Here is a 24,475-nt window from a genome sequence, read left to right as displayed (position 1 = left end):
TGACTTTCCCCCCTAATTCTGCGCCGGAGCCGCCCCCCTCCCCGCCGCCGCCGCCGTGGTGCGGGGGGAGGATGCGAGCGGCGCGGTGCCGTGCCCGCAGCCGGGCGAATTAAATGTGCGTCAGTGACAGCGCTTCGCCATGCCGCGGGAGGGGGCGGCGGGGCGGCAGCATCACCCCCCCCATCCCTCATCCCCGGTCCCCATCCCCGTCCCCATCCGCCGCCCGCCCCACCGCCACCGGTACCGGCCGCCGGAGCTGCCGGTGGGGCCGGAGGAGCGGGGCTTGCCCTTGGCTGGGCTTCGCTCCGGACGTGGGGACAAGAGGGGCTGGCCGGCCGCCGGGAGCCCGGTGGCGTTAAGGGCGGCTCGAGCATCTCTTAAGTGTCATTAGCGGAAAAGTCATTCATTTGATCCCTGGTGAAAACGATCGCCTCAATCCTAGGGAGCGGGGAGCCCAGAAGAAGTGGGAGGGAGAGGCAGAAAGAAACTTTCGGGAGAGAGCGGTCTACTTTTTTGCCCCTCCTCTCGTTTCTCGTATTTATTTTTGAAGGACTGTAATAGGTTAACGCGTTTCTAGGAAAGTCAACGGAGACGCCACAGATGCTGGTTACATGTTTGTTTCTGCCCTCTTGTAAACCGTGCCGAGTTGGGCTGTCTGCAGCAGAAGGCTTGGGAGGAGGGTGCTGCTGCCCCGGCAGCATCTCGGGAGCTGGGAGCTGCCCTGGGGACCCAGCCTGTAGGTGCTCCTTGGACATGGATGGTGCAGCAGCTGGACGCCTTCTGCTAAAGCCGGCGTTTCGGGCGGGCAGTAAGCTCAGCCATTGAAAACTTGGGGATTTCTGCAGGGGGAAGACTTTCTGATGCCGTGCGTCAGGGACGGCTGAGCTCTGGGGCTGTAGCCGGCAGCCTTTGCTCAGAGGACACACAGGAGAGGTCCTCTGACATTTGGTATCATTTTGTCATTTAACTTCCTCATTGTAACTGGCGGTTTATTGTTTAAAGTGGAATTTGCGCTACATTACTGAATGCTTGAAAGAGATACCAATTATAAGTTTTCCCAAACACAGCAGAATCAGTAGAAAGAATTTGACTTTCACTCAGGCCTCCAGCATGTACTTTATGATGCATTCAGCAATCTACATAAGGTCAAACCTCTAAATAAAGATATGATCTGGGATTTTTCTATTTGTCCTTTTGGGTAAGTTGTGCAATATGTTGTAGATTGTATCTTGATAGTCAGGCAATGCAGGGAGACACAAAAGTTTATGTGATGAGTGAAGATTAGAAAGGAGTATAATGGATTCTGTCTTGCAGTATAGTGTCATCTCTGGGCACCTGAACTCCAGGAAACCTGCTCTGTAGTTTCCTCTCTTTATCAATAATTTTAATGTCAGTGGTCTTACTGTGATGGGATTCAAAAAGAAGCAGCAATGGAAGTGTCAAGAAGATAAGGGTATACTGCCTGTTATTTAAATTCTTACTTTTTTCTATGCTTTGCAGTAATGCCAATTTCAGGTTACGTTCATTTACTATGTGAAACAGTCTCTGTCCCACCTCTTCATTGTTTTTCTAATATTTCTCTTTAAGTCAAAGCAATCACCAGTGATTCATTAATGTGTGCACTCTCAATAAAGATATCTGTCATACAAGAATTAGGGACATTAGTCAGGCTTTTAGTCTGTAGATTACTGCAAGGTTCTTGAATGTGACATAGAGGATGAATTCTAAATTCCACCTAGTTTTCATATATATATCTGTATATCTCTGAGGAGTTTCACTTTAGTATGTTATCACTCTACACTTTTGATGCAAGTCCTCAAAGCACTGGCCAGATGACTGCGTGTTTGGAAGTGACAGTTCTGTATAGATTCTTGGACTGAGAGAGACTTCCTGGCTGGAATGATCTTTCTTCTGCTCCAGCATCCTTTACTTCGCCAAAGGGAGAGGCCTTCTGGATTCAAGTTCCTATTTAAAAAAAAAAAAAAGCTCAACGGTTTGTGTATTTTACCTCCTTCAGTGTAATTCAGCCTAATCTGTGCACCCCCTGGTTACAAAGCGCAGACAGCAGGCATCTACGTTACTCACAGGAACAAATTACTATTCCCCAACAGTACTTTGCAGCAATGTGTAGGAGAGAAAAAGCATGGCAGTAAAATCTTTACATGTTTTTCTAACTTTTGTTCGCCTTTTAATTACAAAACACCTTTAGTGTGCTGGAACAAGGTTAATGTCTCCATTATCATTGTTTCCGCATAATTTATCAATGATATCTCTCTAAATTAGAATAGCATGACCTTGAATGCACCATGTGACTGTAGCTGCTTCTTCAGTGCTGCCTAGGAATGAAGTCAGAGAGAGAAATGTGGAGGTAGGACATGACTATTTATAATGTGATGTTTAAGAGACTGTGAGTATTTCTCTTGTTTGAAAGTTTTGATAATTGAGCAGTGACAGTTTACTTCTAGATGAAATCAGGGAATGGCTAAATCAGTTTACAGGAATCAGCTGTTTTGAAGTAAGGAAAATAAAGGTGCTTTCATGATTTTTCATTATGTTGTGTTTGATTAAACACCCCCCTCTTTGAAATAATGAAATACTTTATCTTTTATCACATTACAAGGTGAAATATCTCTTTAAAAAAAGCCCAATGGGATATTGCTGTTTTGTGTTAGCTGAATATCTTGAGCTAAAAATACTAACTTAGAAAAAAACAATCATATAATGTAGAAGTTGCTGTATATAATCAGGAGGAGTAAACGTCATGAGAAACTAATTAGCAGTTCCATGATATGATCCGACATAGAACTCTCCTAAATATGACACCCAATAAATAAGGTTTTAATATAGGAAATTATTGCCTGGCTTTGCATGGGGAGAAAAGATTGGAAAAAAACATTATTATTGCTGTTTTTCAATCCTATTTGTGAAGGTTCACGGAGAACTATTCCTTGGAGACTATTTCCTGTTTGATTTTTTGTTAGGTTTTTTTGCAAGCCACTTACTGTGCTACTGTTGGCAGAATCACAGGGATTCTCTTAAGATACATGGGGTGAAATCTTGGCCCAGATGAAGCCAATGGCAAACCTGTCCTTGACATCAAATGAAGACAACAGGATTTCTTCTGTAAAGTCCTATGGGTTTTTGAATATCTGCCCTTTCAGTGGGAGAATTTTGTACAGCAGTCAAATCAGTTGGGCGTATTTTGCAAATGTTAGGCATTCTGACCTTCCACTCACTCTGGTGAAGAGAAGAGCCTTACTGTTTCTGAAAGAAATACTTCTCAATTTCAATGTGATTGTTTTTACATGCAGAACATTTTAGATTAAGTACTATCTTCTTCCCACAGATGCACAGATGCATAGTTGTAAAAGTAGCAATGTGCTAAGGAAAGGCATCCTAATTTGGATAAGTAATCACACGGGGAAGAGTCATGTGAGGAGCAATGTTGTCTCCAGTTCCACTCTCTGTTCATCACTGCTGTCTCAGATCCACAGCATCTTTCTCCAGCAGTTCCCATCAGTAGGCGACACAGGTCCACGAGGTACACAGCCTCCAGTACAGCTTTGGTTTTAGTTTGAAGGGTTGCAGCAACAGCCCACTCAGTTCTACTGCATGAGCCAGGATCTTTTTTAGTTTGCATGGAGTTACAAACTTCCACAGATGCACTCACCAGAGTCTCAACGAATGGTCTGAAAACATGGATTTCAGAAGTCAGGAGCATTGCAGCAGATTTTGTCCTGGAGCTGCTGCCTCACACATCTCTTCCTCAAGGAAAATGGTTTGGACATACTAAGTTATCAAGTGATCTGACTACTTAAGCAATTTAATTTACTTTTAGAAGTCTGTAGTTGTATGACCATATGAAACTAGTAGTTGAATTGGTACTTTATGTTGACACTTTCTAATGTCTCTGATCTGACTAAATCGCCAGACTTTAGGCTTCAGCCCATAATCCTTTAGCTCCTTATGCAAAAAAGGTATTTAGGACACATAATGTAAGCAGGGACTTAAAACCAGTTTTACTTTCGCAGTCTAATCATTTTCTTAACAGTAAGCATGTGATGAAATGTTCTGTTGACTACAGATGGACTTGGGCATATTTGCAAGTGCTTTCCCAGTCAGAAGATTTGGACCTTTATCAGAAAGTGTAGCGATAGGACGAGGGGTAGTGGTTTTAAACTGAAAGAGAGGAGATTTAGATTAGATATTGGACAAAATTCTTTCCTGTGAGGGTGGTGAGACACTGGAACAGGTTGCCCAGGGAAGTTGTGGCTGCCCCATCCCTGGAAGTGTTCAAGGTCAGGCTGGATGGGGCTTTGAGCAACCTGTTCTAGTGGGAGGTGTCCCTGCCCATGGCAGGGTGGTGGAACTCGATGATCTTTAAGGTCCCTTCCAATTCTGACCATTCTATGATTGATTCTATGACCCTCACTAGGATCAATACAAAAGTGGCTGTTTGGGCAGAGTGCAGGTCCACATCCTCCACATCCTATTTCAGGTAGTGGCGACAGCAGTTTCCCAGTGAAGAATAAAGGGACAGGACAGGACTGTCCTAGCACCCAGGGATTTGTGGTTCTGGGATTTAATAGCCTTGTTGTGGTTGGGGTTTCTTGTTTGGTTTTTTTTGTCTTCTTTTTTTTTTCCTTAATGAGTTCATCCATGGATTTTGCAATTAAAACCTGGATTGCGATAAACTTTTTTTTTCGTTAAAAGTCTGTGACAAGACTTTCGATGGGGAAGTATGGGAATGTTTTGGTTTTCCAAAGTTTTGCTTTCCACATGTAAGTATCGTGTCAGATACTTACATGTGGTTAGAATGTTACTATTTTCCTACAGACTTCTTCATACACATTTTCCTATGTAAACTTATTTTTTAAAGAAATTTCTTTGGTTATTTAAATCCATCAAGAATTCTCTTCTTAGTTCATTAAAATACTCTGTGCATACAGATTGTCTTCTTGTGTTTTTCCTTACTGGGTATTGATAGATACTATCTTCCAAGATAGGAATGTTGGATAAAATTTTCTTCACTAATATAAACAGCAATATTTTACAGTAGAAATCTGCATGATTTTCCCAAATCAAAAGAATATTCACGTGTCTTGAAAAACCAAACCCAATGAAAACCTGCATGGTTGTACTTCTGATATATAATGCAAAGATATTTGAAGATAAACTGTATTTCAGACCTAGTCCTTTTTCCTAACTTTTGCTTCTTAGGATTTTACTAACTCTAGAAATTAAATTCAGAGTTCTCTTTTTACCATTACTTTATGTCATTCTTATGGTTGTCCATCTTAATTTAAAGACCATTGAAGCTGACTTCTGACTCATGTAGCTGTTGATTTATTCTTCAGCTCCTCCAGAGAGATTGTGATGTTTCATGTCAGGAACTCTGTGTGTTCACTGGCAGTAGAATTATATTCATCAGTCTTTTTCCTTCTCTGAAAATTACAAATATGTCATTAAAGGATGGGGCCATGACTTTGTTAGTGCATCATTTCCTTGAAGAAATGAAATAATTGAGAGTGCTCTGCTTAGTTCTGTTGAGTCACATATGGTAAAGTTCATCTCACACTAACACTTGTCCATCTGTTGATACTGTTGACATCAAAGGAAAGTACTGGTATGAGGGGGTAAAATTGCGTCTGACTTATTTTATGCATCCTATAACCTCAACCAGAATGAATTCAGCATTTCATGCAAGATATGGATTCTGTGCTTTTGCTTTCAGTGTTCCTGATCTTCTCCTTGCTCTTTATAGATGAGGAGCTCCTTTCATGACATGAAAGAGTTGATAAATTATTAATCTACATTTTTTGTATACAAGAAATGGCGTATACATGGAAAAAGTGCTCCTTCAGAAGGGATTTATGTGAGGAGGTGGTTGTAACTGTGATTTAGAAAGGGTGACGGACAGGAAGGCACTGCAGTAGTTGTAGAAGCAGATGTTTCTTGTTCTTTTCTTCCTCATAGTGGTATAAACAAATGAAAAAAAAAAAGGAAACTTTTTGCTGGAGACCATCAAGGCAAGGGTCGAAGAACATAGTGCTATTGCTCGACTGTGTTAACATACTGGAAGTAATTTTTTTTCTTCCATATGTGTACTATGTGTTTATAAATATATGAGTATGCATATACATCTGAATAATTTTTTTTGAGAGTTATGGGTAGGACTTTTTATCTGTAGGTTGAGAATGTGTAAGACTTCATGTAGTATTGCTACACAGTAATAGAATATGTCATTATATTTATGGGCTACAGTACTAATGTAGAATATTTTTCATACAAGTTTTGATGCATATGTATGAGATATTTACAATGAACCCATTCACTCTTATGGCCAAGCAATGTGCCGTATGGCATGGTATTCTGCAGAAGCAAGTAATATCATCATAAACTTTGGAATAAGATTGACTAGGTGCCTAGCCAAGCAGGTGCAGTCTAGAGTGCAGAGTTTCAAGGTATTGATTTCAGTAGCAAAGTGCCTGCCTTTGGTTTTTGTTGCTGAATGTCATTACAATGCTGCTCTTAACTGAATTTTCTAAAATCACACTGGCTGTGATCACAACACTATCTCTTCAGCACGCCTAATCTATTACAATTTATTACGCTTTCTTTCAGCCTCATGGAAATCTACCCAAGGTGTAATAATTTTGCTTGCCATTTGTATGGCTTTCTCACTGTAGGCTGAAGTTACCACAGTGGAAACTGCAATACCCCAGAGAAGCAAGAGCAAAGGAGCAGAGTGAAGGGCTTTAACCAAAAGGAAGTTTATCTCGCATTCCTAAACTGGACAAAAATTCTCATTGGTAATTGATAATCTCTAAAGAGTACTTATGGTTTGAATGCTCTTTTAATACTAGCCTAAAAATTCTAATTTATTCAAACCTCCTGTCTGTAATTTGGACTCTTCACTAGAAGCTTAGTTGACAGAAGGCTGCTGTTTGTTTATATCTGCCACGTATTTACCCTTTTTACAGTGTGTAAATGAACCAGAAATGCGTTCTTTCTGAACTCTCAGTCAGGACATGCAGATTGCTAGGATCCAGAGAGCTTAATCAAAAGGTACGTTGCTGTCAACGTAGCACTTCCAGGTGTCTTCTCATTCATATATAGGTTATGATTAGTAATATATGAATAATGCTGTTTCACTCTGCATATCAGCTTCAGACGTTTCTCCTGAATATCTTTGATTAGTTCCACAATGCATAAAATCAAGACGAAGGAAAGTAAGACAAGGAACAAAATGGAGAAAGTAAAGTGTGGGATGTAAGAGTCGCAGGAAAAAATATTCAGAGACTGTTAAACTAAAATATTATTTGGTTTGGAAATCATATGTTCTGTCCTAGTCAAGAGAGGGTGTACAGCCCTGAGGAGATTCTCTAGCACAGGGAAAGTCAGCACAGGGAACATGCATTTCCTAGGTCTATCTTAGTTTCTCAAAATTGGAATCTTATGCTGGGGTAAAGCTGGCCCTCTAAAATACCCACAACTGACCCAATGAAAAAATTGTGTTCCTTCTTATTTAGCTGACACCACGAGTTGTTCTTAATGTGTCTCTATTTCTGTCCCAAGTTCTTGCCAAAGTGAGGTGAAACAATGGTGCCTGCTGAGAAACGGGGGAGAAACACATATTTGTGTTGGATGACACATATTTGTGTAGGATGACTTTTGTGTGTGTGTGACAGTCCTACGAAAATGGAGATTTACCCAGTAGTGTTTAATTGCCATCACACCAGAACTGCGTGCCTTGCTGCTGAGGCGGCACCTTCACCTCCCCGGCTCACTGTCTGCATCCTCCCCATCTCTGGTACCAAACCAGCTGTGGGACATTGACCTTCAGAAGTAGTGCTGGCCCACAAACACTTTAGTGAATTCTGCGCCTTTCTTTTCAGACCTCCGACCCTGGGAAGCAAGGCTTACAGTTCAGTTGTTGAAGACTGTGTAAAAATGGAAGAAGAAAAACCATGTGTTGTATGGTTTGCAGACAGAACAGAGTTTCCATGTCCACTGCCAGAAAAAAGCCATAGTTGAAATAATGCCTTCTTACATTCCTATATCACATTTTTCAGAGTCTCTTGAATTAGTTTCCATGTCCACTGCCAGAAAAAAGCCAAGTTGAAATAATGCCTTCTTACATTTCTGTATCACATTTTTCTGAGTCTCTTGAATCGTCCTTGGTTCAGATCAGTGTCCTTCAGGGAGCTCCCCCATATACCTTTTCTTTCTTACAAACCATGGAGTCTTACCTGCCGCCAATGTCCTTCTTTCTTGCCAGCTCCACACCTTTTCTGCTACTGAAGCATCTTTTTCAGAGCTTGCTGTGTCCCTGGAATTCACCTTGACCCTTTCCAGTAGTGCGTCTTTCAGGATTGGCATCAGCACCAACTAGTTTAGTCTGCCAGTAAGATATTTCTACCCTCTATGCTCAAGTTTACTTCAGAAAGCATGAAGAAACTTGTTTTGACCCAGAATTTTGGCATTCCATGGTTCCAGATCATTCCTGTTCTGATGGGAGCAAGCCTGGTATAACAATCTCCCATTGTCCCTGGTCTGGGAGATATGTGACACAGCCTTGACAACATATGGTAGTCTCTATAGCCATCAATGGCAGTCATTTCACTGAATTATCCAAAATTACTAAATCGTTCACAGAGTCCCCAGATTATCACACTGGGGGCCAGAGTTTTCCTTGGGAAGCCTGTTAGGTCAGACACTGAGGACAAAATTGAGATCAGTCACTGTCTGCAGAGTCATAGACAGTTTGTTTGTGTTGAAAAACTCAGAATAGAAGAAATATTGCGTCCTCAGTATGCAGAAAAAAAAAAGAAAAAAACTAGAAATCGATTTTATAGTTATGAGTAGTGCTGATAGATTTGCTATGAATAGCAGAACAACTGGAAAATAATACTAGGAATATAATGAGCAAAATACAGCAACACTGTATACTAGCAAGTAATTTGTGTAGCTGGGTTAGTGTAGCATTAGTATTCCAGAGTGGAAGTCCCTCCTGGAAACAGGTACAAGTCATCTTTTATTACTTACCTATTTAATCTTGGTATCTTTGTATCTCACGTTGGCCTTGCATTTGTCGAAATGAAATGTGGAATATGTTTGCTTAAATTGCACATTTTATGGTGGGTTTTTTTTTTGTCTTTTTTTTTTTAATAAAATAAAAATTCTTCCAGCTTTGTTTCCTTAATGGCAATCATGAATTAATCTGCATATTTCGGGTAAAATATATCAATTTCAGAAAGCGACACCTAACTCGTGCCACAGAAGCCAAAAGGGAACAAAATTAGGGCATCAGTTTCATTCCAGGACATCTGTTTCACATGTAACTTCTTACAACACACACATTTTTTGTTTGCTTGACTTCAAACTCAGATTGAAAATTGAGGAATGGTCCTATTTGTACCCTGTGTGAGTTATACTGAGTAGTTTCTAACGTGTTGCATTCGCACGGCTGGTTCTTTCACTGGTATGAGATGAGGTGGCTGTGTTAGTTTTTGTTATTTCCTTGCTAAGTCCTTCTGTGTGCTAAATCTGCATTAATAAATGTCACGTAAGCCTCTCCTGTGCTTCCGAAGTGGTGCGTTAGTACAAACAAGGATTAATCCCATTATATTTTAATTCTCTGTCCTTGTATAGAAACAGCATTTTATATTTCAAAGTGTTTCAAACTTAATAAGCTAATAGAGGACCTAGGTGCTCCCATCACTGAAGGGCAGTCCTTGTGGAGCAGGAAAGGCAGCAGCTGCTGAACTCTTGTAGCACGCTGGGGCAGGAGGTGAAAACCTTTTCACTTTAAGTTATCATGTCTTTTGGTTGGGTAAAGTGTAATTACCCCCCAGATTTCCTGCACAGCCACTGCACTGTTCTTTTGCAACACTCTCCTTGAGGCTGAGTGCTATGGAGATGCCTGCTCTGCACTTGGCAATATTAGGTGGGGTGCTGGGACTCCTGTTCTTCATATTGACTTTTTTCCCGGTATTTTTCATTTCTCTTTCCTTGTGGGTTTGCTACATCTGCCTGTTGTCTCACGCATAAAGTCTTTAACGTTTTGGGGAGAAGAGCTGTCTTTTTGTTACAGCAACTAGCATGACAGTTTCAAGTTGGGAGTCTCTAGTTTCTATGGCAATGTAAGTAAGTATTCGCTTTAAATTCAGAGTTAGCCATAATGACTTTCTTGGTAATAGTTATTGGAAATATTCTGTATCATTTTAACACAGGACCTGTACTCAAATTGACAATATTTCAGTCTTGGTAATAGAAGCTGTAAAATAGATGAAAGTTGAACAATAGGATTTAAGAGAAAATACCCAGTTATGGCTAATGTGGAGAGTCTATTATTGGTAGCTCTGGTCTGTTGTCTCATGGTCTTTCCATCACAGCTACTGCTTGTGAAGCCTGTCCAAAAAACCTCAGTTATTCTGAATACAGAGAATATATTTCCTGAACAGTTTAGGTTTTTCTTTTTATCTGCTCCATTTACTTTTGGAAGAACATTTCCCCCCTGTAAACTTCTAGAAGAATTACTGGAATTTCTGATAAGCCAGTAAAAAGAGCTTTTGCAACACTCACTCTATTTGGGCATTTTCCAGTAAAAATAGCATAAAAGATTTCAGGGAAAGAATGCATCGCAGCACTGGAGATTTTGTTGGGAAAATAAAGTAAAACCAAGATGTTGGGTTTTCTTAATTAAAAGTCAGTAATTGAAATACTAATTAAAAGGTCTTCTGGATTCATATTTATGTTGAGGTTTTATGTTATGCCTGTGGTACTTATGTACTGAAATACCCTTCAGAACAGATGAACCCATAAAATTTAAAAATGTCTCCTTTAAATATGTGTGAAATATTGTAGGGGTTTGTGTACAGTTAATATAACTTGCAGAAGTATAACAGCTGCTTTGCTTTGATAGGGATTCTTGTTCGTACGTGTATTTTAAGGGTAATGAAATTAATGTTTCTTAAAGTTGGAGAAACTGAAGGGGTTTTTTTTGTTTGTTTGTTTTTTTGCATACCTGAGAAAGCACCTCCTGCATCTGAACAGAGCAGTGTCAGCTTCTCTTAGGAAACATAGCAGATCCAATTTGGATCCAAGAGTGTTATTTTGGGTCAATATTAAGCAGTAACCAGCTTTCTCCCCAGTTGCTGGAGGAGGTAGCTGCAGTGAGCTGCAGAATTCCTCCCTCCATGTCTGCAGGTTGTTGGCCAGCCAGTGAGGAGGATGCTGCTGGGAAAGAGATTTGCAGCTGAGGCATTAAAACAGAAGTCTTCACATGTATCCCTCTGGACATTAATATTACTCTTCTGAATAGCTTCCAGATCCTAAAGGCCTTTACAAAAAGAGCTTATTCAGACTCCCCCGACAGGGAGTTACCGCCGGTGTCCTCACCAACCTCACTGAATTTCAGTGCGGGGAGGGAAGCCGGGACAGTGTAAAACTTCCTCTCATCTTTGGTTTCCTGAGCTAGGCTTTGAGATATTGTTCTAAAAAACTCCTGGGAAATTGCTGAGTTTCACAATCATAGTGATTATATTTTCATCATGTGTGCTGTCTTTTTATAGGGTTTTTTTAATGGTATTTAAACTAGCTTTTTAGAAAGAAAGTATTTATCTAAATATGTATCATTTCCCAATAGAACTGGCACGGTATTTCTCCAGTGCAGCTGCTTAGTTTTTTCTTTTTATTCTTTAAAAAAATTAATCTCTTAAAACATGAATGTTAATATTATTAGTCCATCAAGACAACTGAAAGCAGATCCCACGGAGACAGGTGCTACAAGCTGGCAGTGGGAAACAGTCACTGCCCCAAAGGGTTTCTAAAGGCTAATTAGACACAGCGGATAGGTAGGAAGAGACAGAACCACACAGTGGTGTAATGACTTGCCAAAAGTCTCAGATCAATCAATAGCAGAGTGAAGAACCCTGCAATGTAATTTAAAAGTCTATACAAGCAGTACTGCGTCCAAGGAAAGGCACACAAGCTGAAAAAAAAAAAAAAAAAAGCCCTTTTCCTGTTCAATGAGTATTTCTATTGATTGCTTGAGTAAAATATTTTTGTAGGTATTTATTTTAAATTCCATTGCAAATCCTGTGTAAAGCAGAAGCTTTGTCAATAACAAGGAAGCACAAGCGTGCGAAGGTCTGTTCAGAGTGTGGTGGAGTGTTGCCTGCTAAAATAAAATGCCTTTCAGAAAGACATTGGAAGTTGTAAAGTATAGGAAACCAAAGGAATATGCATTTATATATTTTAATGAGATATTTATGTTTGTTTGCAGTGCTGATTGGACATGTAGGCACATCAACCACACTGTACAATGTATTTATTAAAATTTTTCTGGACTGTTAAAGCCGCTGCTTGACAAATGGTGAATTATAAATAATTTGAGTGGGGGGTTTTGGGATATAGGTTGTTTTTTTCCTTTTGTTTTAAAAAACTCTAATTTGTCTCGGAAATGTAAGGAGTCCTGGAGATATTTATGTTTGTTTGCAGTGCTGATTGGACATGTAGGCACATCAACCACACTGTACAATGTATTTATTAAAATTTTTCTGGCCTGTTAAAGCCGCTGCTTGGCAAATGGTAAATTATAAATAATTTGAGTGGGGGTTTTGGGGATGTAGGGTGTTTTTTTCCTTTATTTTTGTTTTAAAAAACCTCTCATTTGTCTTGGAAATATAAGGAGTCCTAAAAAATGTTAGCACAGGCAAAGTTTGGTTTGCCAAGTGAGATGTACAAAATACTAACTAAAAACACAGTGTGAACCTCTCTCTTTTCACAATGCTGGGGGGCTTCAGATTGACTTTGGTGGATGGTGGCATCTTTCAGAGCCCTTATCTTGTTCACAATGCTGGGGGGCTTCAGATTGACTTCGGTGGATGGTGGCATCTTTCAGACCCCTGATCTTACCATTTTTTGACCCAGATTGGGTGGGGTTATTGGCAGAATCCCAGATTTAGCCTAATTTACTAATAGGTAAGGCTAGGGTTTGGAGTTGTCACTTGACATCCCTCCAAATTGCTGAGGAATCGTGGAGAAGTGAGGCTGTCCTGATGTTATGTTTACAAATAGGTGAGGCTAGGGTTTGGAGTTGTCACTTGACATCCCTCCAAATTGCTGAGGAATCGTGGAGAAGTGAGGCTGTCCTGGAGTTATGAGGACATCTGGTCATCCCAGGCAGGGCTCTGTTCAGGCCATTTCAGTTTCATGAAAGGTTATACTTTTGGCTCTGCGTGTGTTCTCTGTGTGAGGACATCTGGTCATCCCAGGCAGGGCTCCGTTCAGGCCACTTCAGTTTCATGAAAGGTTGTACGTTATGGCTCTGCGTGTGTTGCTCTGTTGAGAGCTGTTGGTCCTTCTCTGTGCTTTCACCTCCTTCTCTTTGGCATCGGTTTCTCATTTCTCACTGGAAACTCTTCCCCCCACTCCCCTTGGAGAGGCTGGCACGAAGGAAAGGGTGAGGGGACTTCCTAGCATCTACCTGCTGTGAGAAAAGTCTGCCTGAGCTGGTGGAGTGTGTTTGACTGTGAGGGTCCTCTAGAAGGTCTCCGTGACCTCCTCTTTCCATGCATGGGGTCTCTGTAGAGTTAGAGACGGTCAGTAGGAGAGCAGAGTAGGGTTTTATGTTGTACAAGCAGCAAGACTTAGGTCTTGATGAACCCGCCCTCATTTTTCAGGAGAAGGGGGTTGCGTAACATTAAAGATGACATCCAGCTGAGGTTCTGCAACACTTTTTTTAATCTCCTTTTATGTACCACAGTATTGGTAGGTCTTTTAAATGAAACTGGCACAGGCCAGTGCAGCATGTTAAGGACACCTGAACGGATAAAAAAACGTCATGTCTTCTTTTGACAACCACGCAGAACTGTTCGCTGCACAGCATCCTTCGATATGTCCTGAGTCTGATAGGACTTTGGTCCTGAAGTTCATCATGAGCACACTGTTGCCATGCGTTTGCATCATTAATTAATTGAGGCTTTTTACAGACCTTTTCCTAGCAAGAGGCGACCACATCTCATCATGTTTCTCTTCGAAGATCTGATGGATCACAGAACCAGCGTGGCGTTGCTCTGAGTCAAAAGTATATGCACGTGTTTGCTCATGTTTTGCCTGAGAACGGTGTTGTGTGTCACTGCTGAGAGGTGATTTCTGACCAAATCCAGGAACAGCCTTGCCTCTGTGTCTCTATAGACTTTTTGTCGTTTTCTCCCCCTTGGGCTGGCAGCTTCAAATGCTGCTGTCTCCTGAAAGCAGCCTGCAGTTAGGGGAGGCAGACCTGCAACGCATGGTTTACACAGAAGTTTTTCAGAGGAGCAGCAGAAAAGAGGGGGGGGGGAAACAACCAAGGTGATTCACCCAGGTCTGCATGTCAAGGATCCCTCTTTATATTTTAGTTGGTTTTTTTTAATATATTTTTCTGTTATGAAGAGCATATCTGTTGAATTTGCCATAATAATTTTCTGTATCAAATGGCTAAATTTTATTATAAAGTGTAGATAACTTTGCAAAGACCAGATTTTTTTCTGACTCTTTTTTTCCCCCCTTGCTGCTCTAACCTACACACTGCAAGGGCTATTTGACTGCTCTGAATGCTTTGAATTTTATGTAAAACATACATAAGTATTCATAAGTAAAAGGGACCTGTGGCAGAGAGGGTCCTTCTTTAAGTCCTATAAGGTATTTTACATGTTTGAAGCTTTGTATAAGAAACTCTTGTATTTGGAAAGTGAAATAATCAATTTGATTAACAATATTATAGCTCATATAACTTCAGAGTTTGGCTTCAAGGGCCTAGAAACTGCAGTTTTCTCGGCATAAATTGCAGGTGTTCTGTAGCTTTCAGGGTGAGATAGACATTTGGAGTGTCTGAGCCAAATGGAGCTGCCCACGCTGAGCAGCCCAGCCACTGGCCCAGCTGGAAGTGGCTGCCATCCCCAGGGATGCTTCGCGAGCCTGCTGGAGCTGGCTCCTCCTTCCCGTAGGAGCAGCCTGTTTCCAGTGTCATCCTAACATAACGCAATAGCTTCTGGCTGCTCCAGCCCAGGGATGGTCATAACTACTTCCACCTGGGGTTTTTTTTTATTAGTCAGCTTGGAGATCTTCCTTCAGCTCGTTTTCCTTTGAAAAAAAGTTCGTCTGTTAACAATCAGCTGGGCGTCATGTTTGCTTGCAAAGCACCTGCAACAACACATAATTTCTGCTTCGCTTATGTCAAACAAGACAGCCAAGAATTACATGCTCGTGCTGATTTATGCCATAGTGGTTGGAATTGCATTGGAAATGCATGAATTTCATGTGTCTTGCTGAGCTTTGCTTTATTTTCGTGTGCCAATATCAACTACTCGGGGCAATTTCGTATCAGTATTATCAAGTTCACAGTACAGCGTGGAATATTTTGCATTTCTGTTGTAGGAGAATTGCCAGTCGACTGTAGAACTTGCACTTCCATGTGTTAGAGCTTTGTTTTGAAGGTTTGTAACTGAGTTTTGCTTACTAAAGCCGTCTGCAAGCAATGTCTGTAATTTGTTTCTAAGAACTGTTTATGAAACAAGGACATTTTGGATTGTCTTGTTTTTCAGAAGGGTTTGTGAAGCATTTCTGTAATTGCTTTTTATAAATATAAAGAATCATCTGGCCAGCAAGGTGAGGAAAGAGGAAAAAAAAAAAGAGGTAGGAGTGGAAGACAGCAAGACAGCTGAGTAATTCCATCCAGTTGCTTAACAGCCTACAAAGATTTTGCCAGGCTGCACTGTTGGTGCTACAGCATAATTTCCATCTCTTCAGATTACATATCATAGCATAGGACTCTTCAGTTGGTTTTTTTTGGTGGTTTTTTTTGGGGTTTTTTGTTTGTTTGTTTGTTTGTTTTTTTTTTTTTTTTTTTTAAAGAAGGACAGCATTTAAGATCTGTGAAGTTTCCCTGGGAAATTCCCTTGGGAAATGGAGCTGTCCTCCCTTCTCAGCCCTGGCTCTGCTGCAGGGGAAGGGCTGTGCTAGTGCCCAACCTAGGACATGGAAGAGGCTTGGAGATGGTGCCCTAACCTTGGCTATGGGAGGGGAGAAGTGAGGGAGCTTGGTCTCCCCAGGGAGATGATTCCAGCCTCTTCTGCTTGAACAAACCATGAGAGACGGAGGGGAGCAGTTCTCTTAGCCCTGGGACTGCAGCCTGCCCTCCATTCTTGCTGCCCATCTCCAGAGAGGAACTTTGCTTCCCTCCCCTCTTCCCCTTTCCTCCAATATCCCTTCCAGTCAGATTGGCACCTATAAATTTGGCTTAGCATCAAGTCAGCCACCTTGCTGACCCAAAGGGCTTATCCCCTGATGAGCTCTGTGCTGTGCCACTTGTCCCCCGGCGAGGCTGCCTGTCCCGTGGGCTTTGGGAGCGGGGCAGAGGCTGGTGGTGTGGGCAGTCTCCTCCTGGTGCCTTGCCAGCCAGAGGCCATGTGCGGAGATTGGTTGGGAAGTCTCGTCTTGGCAGCTCATTAGAACTGATTGTTGTCCTTCATGGTACAAAATAATTCAGCTCAGCAGAGGAAGTAAATGTACTTGGTCTAAAAAAAATTGATGTTCCTCCCAATTTTTATGAATGCATAAGTGGTTAAGGTAACATTAAGAATTTAATTTAAACCAACAGAATCAAGGATTTCCAAATGAAACGTAAAATCTCACTTTTCATCCAAGTTTTGTTAAGCATGTAAAATGTCCTGGGTTTGTGACCATTTTCTGATTTACAACATGCTTTTTTTCATTTTATTAGTGGAAGAGTTTTTCTGTACTATGTCAAAACAGACCCAGAGCAACTCCCTGATCCCACGTGTTTGGCGCCTTACTGGTACGGTGTGCTGGAGTATGTTCAGCATCCATCAGATAAACACTCTCCTCTATCACAGTCTTCAGTCCTGTGATTTGCAGGGAGTTACGTGCAGAATCTCACTGTGTTTCAAAGACCTTGGAGCTCTCAGCTCTTTTCACACTTCTACCCTGTGTTTTAAATATGTGTTTTACTCTACAGCTCAAATGGTAGAACGCTCAATATGTGAAGTATTATGTTGTTGCTATCCTTGGCACTTAACAGACAAAAAAAAAACCCACAACAACCTTCCAGTCCTGAGGAGCTCAATATTGATAAATGTGCTGTCTCAAGGAGTAAAGATACAATCACAAAAAAAACTAAACACAACCCTAAGAGGAAAAAGAACAACCGTTAGGGAATTAAAAATAAAATTTTAAAGTATTCAGAAGAGGATTGGGAGACTCCATAATTTGAAACCAATATTAATCCATTACAGTCAATGTGACGCTTTAAAAACCAGGCAGCAGTGTTTTACTTGCAGCTGGTGGGGTCTGGGGATGCCTCTGCTCCAACTCATCAGCCCCATGGCCAGGGGAAGGGAACCAGGAAACCAGGGTGCTCCTGCTGGGGGTCAGGGGGGGCTGCTGCTGGGAGGGGAGAGCGGTGCCGGTGCCATCTGGGGGCTTGGGTGGTGACATCGGGGAGGATGGAGAAAGGGCTGGAGGTAGGTCTGCATAACCACTCCTCACTGTACCACGACAGACCAGGACGTCACTTTTTGAAAGCTCACTTTCTATTATAGTTATTTATATGCAACTGTATATGTGAAGGGGTCTGTATATATAGTCATGACAAAAGAGCAGCGGTTTATGATGCATCTCATTCGATACAGCGCTGAGACATGATAATGTCACTGTTGTGTTTGTTACCTGTTTTAAAGTGACAAATCTACCGGCGGTTTCGGTATTTCCAATGAGGTGTTTGAAACGCACGGTGACATAGATTTTAAAATATTTAAGTAGATTAGGCATTGGGCAAGCGATCAGGATTTTTCAGTCTCTCTGCCTTAGTTCCCCAATAGCAATAAAATCATACTGAGTATTAAACTAATAATAGGTCTGCTCCTCAGAAAGAGGTTCTGAGGGTAACTCAATTAGTAATTGTGGTGCAGTATAAGTCAGGGTACCATACTAATATGACCTAGAGACATGTAATTGCTAATTATCCAATATTGACCTGGGCCTTGAAAACTAAATTCTCAAAGCTAGTCAGATATTGTGTAAATAGGAGATAAATTACAATGTGGGGTTTTTTTTAGTTCAAGGGTGTATTTGTATTTGTTCATTTTCTCTACACATAGTGCACTATTTCAAGATGTTTCCCATATCAGTTTTGAGACAATAATCAAGTAATTGATCTTTTTTACTGTGTCTGTCTTTTCTTTTTCTTTTTCTTTTTCTTTTTCTTTTTCTTTTTCTTTTTCTTTTTCTTTTTCTTTTTTTTTTTTTTTGGTTGCATGGCAAATAAGGGCTTTTTCCTTAGTTGATATGTGTGTTTTCTGTTATTATTGCTTTTCCAGAAGATATTTTCTCTTCGCTAGCTGGGAGAGGTAAGGAGGATGCTCACTGAGTGCATTACTCTTCTTTCACCAGGGTAGCATGTTTGTTGGAGGTTTTATTTCAGCATTTATTTAATACCTGTGGCCAAATGTTTGGACTCTGGGGTAGTTCCAGACAATTTAATTCCTTGCTTTCCAACAGAACTGTAGTACTAGAAGTTAATGTTGTTTGTTATTATTATCTTTGCACTAGATTTTTGTCCTGAGGGTATGTGAACACTTCGGAAGATATCTGGCCAAAAATACATCTCTGTGTTGCTTTGTTATTCATCCTCTACATTTTTGTCATTCTGTGATTTGTCTATTTTACTTCTTTATGTAAAGAATTGACTTTCTGCATTATATTTCTTTGTTTTTCTGAGCTTTTGCACTTCATTTTCATTCAGAGTCATACTTGTGAGCATTCTTCTCTTTGTTGTAGAGGCAGCACTGAAAGCTGAGAGTTATAAAAATCCTGGTCTCAGAGTCAATACTAAAGGTAACTGGGTTTAACTCTTGATCTGTGTTTGCTACATTTTAATTGCCCGAATCCTACAGGCTGGCTGCAATATTTCAGTAAAATTTGTGAGTATGAAATGGGTACAACATAAAGCAAGAAAAATATGAGGCCCCACTACACAACCGAGTTTCAAACTTGATTCTAAATGAATGTGGTTTTGAAAAGAAAAAAAAAAAAGTATGATGCTCCTTTGATTCTTCTGGTTTATATTAAAGGTATTGAATTTCAGCATTTTTTTCTGGAGGTATTGATTCTTTTGTGCACTTCCAAACTGTTTGGGATTTGTTAGGTAGCTTGTTAGGTATTCTAGATTCCAGGACTGGGGTAGTTCATCGTTCTCAGCTGTCAGGTAAGATAGGGTGTCATCTTCTTTTATTTTGCCTTAAACTGATTTTACAAAACTATGGTTAGTTTATTTGGATAGTCTTGAAAGAACAATTCTTTTAAAGGAAAAGATTTCAGCTGCCTCAACAAATATAAGATGTAAACAGGCTGAAATAGATTATTTCTATTTGGAGATTTTTACTTACACTTTGAGGTCAAAATCTGCTGTCAGTTAAGACATTGTAAACCCTGATTAAATCTGCAGTGGAATTGCTCTGGATTCATGGCAAAACTGAAAACACAATATACTCCACTTTGTTCTTTGTATTTTAAGGTACCAGAGTCTCTCATTACTCCATTTACAGGGGCAATATCTGAGTTTACTGAAGACAGGTATTTTCTATTTTTTTTTTTTTTAATTTTCATTTATTGCCCAGAAATTAGGTTGATTTGCCTATATTGAGTACTTGGCTTTGATGCATAGCAAACTATTATGCACCAGAATATTTGTATGAACCCCAAGAGGTTCAACAAGGCCAAGTTCAAGGGTCCTGCACCTGGGTCAGAGCAACTCCCTGTATCAATATGGGCTGGAGGATGAAGGGATTGAGAGCAGCCTTGCTGAGTAGGACTTGGGGGTACTTCCGGGAATGTGGGCCCTCAGCCCAGTGGCCAGCTGCATCCTGGGCTGCATCAAAAGAAGTGTGGCCAGCAGGTCAGGGGAGGTGATTCTGTCCCTCTATTGGGCTCTGGTGAGATCCCACCTAGAGTACTGCATCCAGCTCTGGGGCCCTCAGCACAGAAAAGTCATGGGCCTGTTGGAGCAGGTCCGGAGGAGGACCACAAAAGTGATCAGAGGGCTGGAGCACTTCTCCCATGAGGACAGGCTGAGAGAGTTGGGGTTGTTCAGCATGGAGAAGAAAAGGCTCTGGAGACATCTTATTGCCGCCTTTCAGTACTTAAAGGGGGCCTGCAGGAAAGATGGGAAGGGACTTTTTAGCAGGGCCTGTTGCAGTAGGACAGGGGGTAATGGCTTGAAACTAAAAGATGGTAGATTTAGACCAGATGGAAAGAAGAAATTTTTTACAGTGAGGGTGGTGAAACGCTGGCACTGGTTGCCCAGAGAGGTGGTAGATGCCCCGTCCCTGGAAACATTCAAGGTCAGGTTGGACAGGGTTCTAAGCAACCTGATCTAGTTGAAGATATCAAATATTCATGTCATTCACATATAAACCAAGAACCAGTATTGTAAATTTTCATCACCTTTAGTTTTGTGAAATCTGCTGCCCACAAAGCAGTTGAGATGGATGATGCTGTGAAGTCCAGTTGCACTTCCTCAGCTCACGTTCTTAGCCAATACATTTTTATTTTTTTAAACATTATATGGTGTTTACTGTGATAAATCCGTATTCAGAAGGGATCAGTACTGCACCACAGCTGACTTAAGAACTGGAAAAGAAACTCAAAGTTAGGTGGTGGCATCACGGTGGCTGAAAAAACAGTTTGTAGGTGAAACACTTGTGTAAGGTTGATATCAGGGTTGCATTATCTGGGGACAAAGCAGTAGCGTGCAATTTTTTAGCATTCTGAGCAAAATTCAAACTCTATTATCAGATTTGAGTTTTAAAAATCCTCCATTAGCTGTAATGCAGGTAAATAGGTACACTTTGCCAAGCAGCTGCATAAGCCTTGAGAATGTTTTTATAATTTAATTATAAATTTCTCAGTGAGAGCTTTCTAATATGTTCTAATATATACCCTTCAGTTTAGCTGTAATAAGAAGCTCTCCTGCAGGTTAATTCATGGAATAGTTAAAATTAGTATTAGGTTTACCTAGAATGAAAAGCAAATAGTTTTTCAATGTATAATAAATGAAAGAGTAAAGTATATGATAATTAAAACTTTTACCTAATCAAATTTATGAAAGGCCATTTGAAATGGAAAATATATTTTGACAGTCCTACCTGAGATTCAGATGAGAAATCAGGAGTATTCTGGATATTTTCAAAAATTATTTTAATAATTTATTTTTGTTAAATGCTGAGCAGTTCTAGCTTTTATTGATATTAGAATTATGAGTGATTGATGTTTTTGGATAGTAAACCAAAGATCAAAGATCTAAATCCATTTGTTAAAGTGGAGTGCTGAAGTTGAGGTGAAACGGAGATGGTTTTCATAGCATCTCAGGGTCATCGTTAATCTCACTAGAAAATATGGACATCAAATGTTTTTTAAAAAAAACATATTTTAATTTTGGGCAGCCCAGACCATAGAACATTGTAAAAACTCCTAAGTTTTGAGGTAGAATATTCAGTATTGGGATACTACAGTGTCTAGACCTACAGAAAAGCATGTCAAGACTGGGATTTCATAAGGACATAAGGCAGCAGGAAATCACTGAAATACAATAGTCCTTTTGAAACTTCCTCTAAGAGAATAAGGTTTCAATACTTGGTTAGCACAGTGTTGGTTTCCTCAAATGATTTGGTGATCTGGGGAGGCCTGAGAGAGCTGTGGGACTGTCAAGCGCAGATGATCACTTGGGATTGAGGCCAAAGCTTGTCTCGTATTGACAGTAAATGCAACTTTACCTCAGTCAACATCACAACTGTCTTTTGTCCTCTGGGGTTCCAGTATCTGAACTAAAACTGATAGGGCTATTAGTGATTCTGTTTTCTGCTGTCCTGTAGTGCATGATTTAGTTCGCTAATTTATTTATTTAAAGGAGCCATTTGACTGTTTTAGCAGTTCATTGCATTTGGTGCTGCCTAATTCCACTCAGTCATGCATGGTTCTTCATTTCTGCAGAGTACCTTATTCAAGGGGAGGAAACATTACATCTTATTAGATGGGAATACTCTCCACTGGGTTAAAAACTTGCTGGAGGGCCGGGCCCAGAGAGTGGTGGTGAATGGAGTCAAATCCAGTTGGTGGCCGGTCACAAGTGGTGTCCCCCAGGGCTCGGTACTGAGACCCGTTCTCTTTATCATCTTTATCAATGATCTGGATGAGGGTATCGAGTGCACCCTCAGTAATTTCACAGACGACACCAAGCTGGGTGGCAGTGTCGACCTGCAGGAGGGTAGAGAGGCTTTGCAGAGGGATCTGGACAGGCTGGATCGATGGGCTGAGACCAACGGGATGAGGTTCAACAAGGCCAAGTGCCGGATCCTGCACTTGGGTCACAACAACCCCCTGCAGCGCTACAGGCCTGGGGCAGAGTGGCTGGAGAGCTGCCTGGCAGAAAAGGACCTGGGTGTTGGTTGACAGCAGGCTGAACATGAGCCAGCAGTGTGCCCAGGTGGCCAAGAAGGCCAATGGCATCCTGGCCTGTATCAGGAACAGCGTGGTGAGTAGGACCCGAGCGGTGATCATTCCCCTGTACTGGGCACTGGTGAGGCCCCACCTTGAGTACTGTGTCCAGTTTTGGGCCCCTCATCACAAAAAAGACATTGAGGTGCTGGAGCGGGTCCAGAGAAGGGCAACAAAGCTGGTGAGGGGTCTGGAGAGTAAGTCTTATGAGGAGAGGCTGAGGGAGCTGGGGTTGTTCAGTCTGGAGAAGAGGAGGCTGAAGGGAGACTTTATCCGCTCTATAACTACCTGAAGGGGGGTGTAGAGAAGGGGGGGTCGGTCTCATATCCCAGGTCTCAGGTGATAGGACAAGGGGAAATGGCCTCAAGTTGTGCCAGGGGAGGTTTAGATTGAATATTAGGAAAAATTTCTTCAGGGAAAGGGTTATCCAGCATTGGAATAGGCTGCCCAGGGAAGTGGTTGAGGCACCATCCCTGGAGGTGTTCAAAAGACGGGCTGACACGGTCCTCAGGAATATGGTTTAGCGGTGGGGTGTGGTTTTGTTTTTTGGTTGGTTTTTTTTTGGTCAGAATTAGGTTGATGGTTGGACTAAATGATCTTTAAGGTCCCTTCCAACCTAGACAATTCTATGATTCTATTGTTCCTTTGTTGTGTACACGTATAAAATAAGAATCAGGGTTTATGGAAAGGGAAAAGGAAGTAGCCATACATCTCAAAGATGCTAATGAATTCTTTTTTCTCTTTGTGGAAGAGACAAATAATTGGTTAATATGAAGAGGAAACGAGGATTTATCATTTGTTCTTTGTTTGTTTTGTCTTTTTTCAATTAGGAGTGTCACACATCCCCCGTAAATAATTGAGTGACCATGGTGTATTCAGGTCTTTTTGGTCTTGGTAAAACACATTGATTTTCCCAGGGTAAATATGCTTGAGAAGTGGTAAATTAGAAAGTACCCCTAATGCTGCACTTAGAGAGCAGCAACGTGAATTCCTTCATACCGCAAACAGAGCAGCTCACCTCTGGCTGGGAAGGTCCACTGGTGGCTTCTGTGGTGTGGATGCTGCTCCATGGGCATTTGGAATGAAACAGAAAAACTTTTTTCCCCTAGGTCACTCTCTAGAGGTAGGCACGTCAGGTAGGGAGGGTGCCCAGGGTGGCGGGTTCTGGGGAGCCGTGGGCTACACGTGCTGGGAATGCAGGGAAGGATGGTGTCACCGAGGTGTATCTGGTGTATCTTACAGGAACTCCTTAAGGGCTTTGTAACACGTACACTAGTGTGGTTCTGCCTGGGTCCTGCAGCCATTCACACAAAATTTCTGCATGTTTCAGTTACCGTAAGAATTTTGTGGATCCCTTGTACAAGAGCAGATTACTGGTAAGTACAGTAGGCTTTGGAGCCATCGATGGCAGTGCTTATGTAAATTTCCTACAGTTTCCAGTAACCTTTACTCACTAGCACTCGAGGCTGCATTTAACCACCTGATTTACAAATATCAGTATTTTTTTAAAGAAACAAAAAAATATATATTGTATTTCTGTAACGACCAGGAATAGTCTGTGAAAATGAAATACGTAAAAGTTGTCATCACAACCCAAGGAGTAGGTTTGTCTTTCAGTGTCTGCATCCTTTCCTAGGGGGAAAAATGAGACTGAACTGAAATTAGCTAACTCTGTTTTTAATATGAGATATTTGTAGAGGGAAGACCAAAATTCAGATCCTTCAGTAACACAATAAGATTACCCAATGGATTTTTTTCTCCCTGTAGTTAAATACTTTTTTATTTTATTTTATTTGTCTGATCTAGGCTGTAAGATTATTTTTTTTGGTCATAGATGACTCCGCATAAGCTCTATATGCATTAGTATTCACTGTAACAATTTAACAGCAACACAAGAGGAAAGTAAAATTTCCTTGTT

General features: G+C 41.0%; 1 protein-coding gene across 10 annotated transcripts in view; it reads left to right on the top strand.

Moving 5' to 3' along the window:
* MAGI2 (membrane associated guanylate kinase, WW and PDZ domain containing 2) overlaps positions 1-24,475 on the top strand; it is a 756,695-nt gene that overhangs the window by 435 nt on the left and 731,785 nt on the right. The window lies entirely within an intron of this gene.

Source organism: Calidris pugnax, unplaced genomic scaffold (genome assembly GCF_001431845.1).
Source record: "Calidris pugnax isolate Ruff unplaced genomic scaffold, ASM143184v1 scaffold44, whole genome shotgun sequence".
Classification (NCBI taxonomy): domain Eukaryota; kingdom Metazoa; phylum Chordata; class Aves; order Charadriiformes; family Scolopacidae; genus Calidris; species Calidris pugnax.
This window is presented reverse-complemented; position numbering and strand designations above follow the sequence as displayed.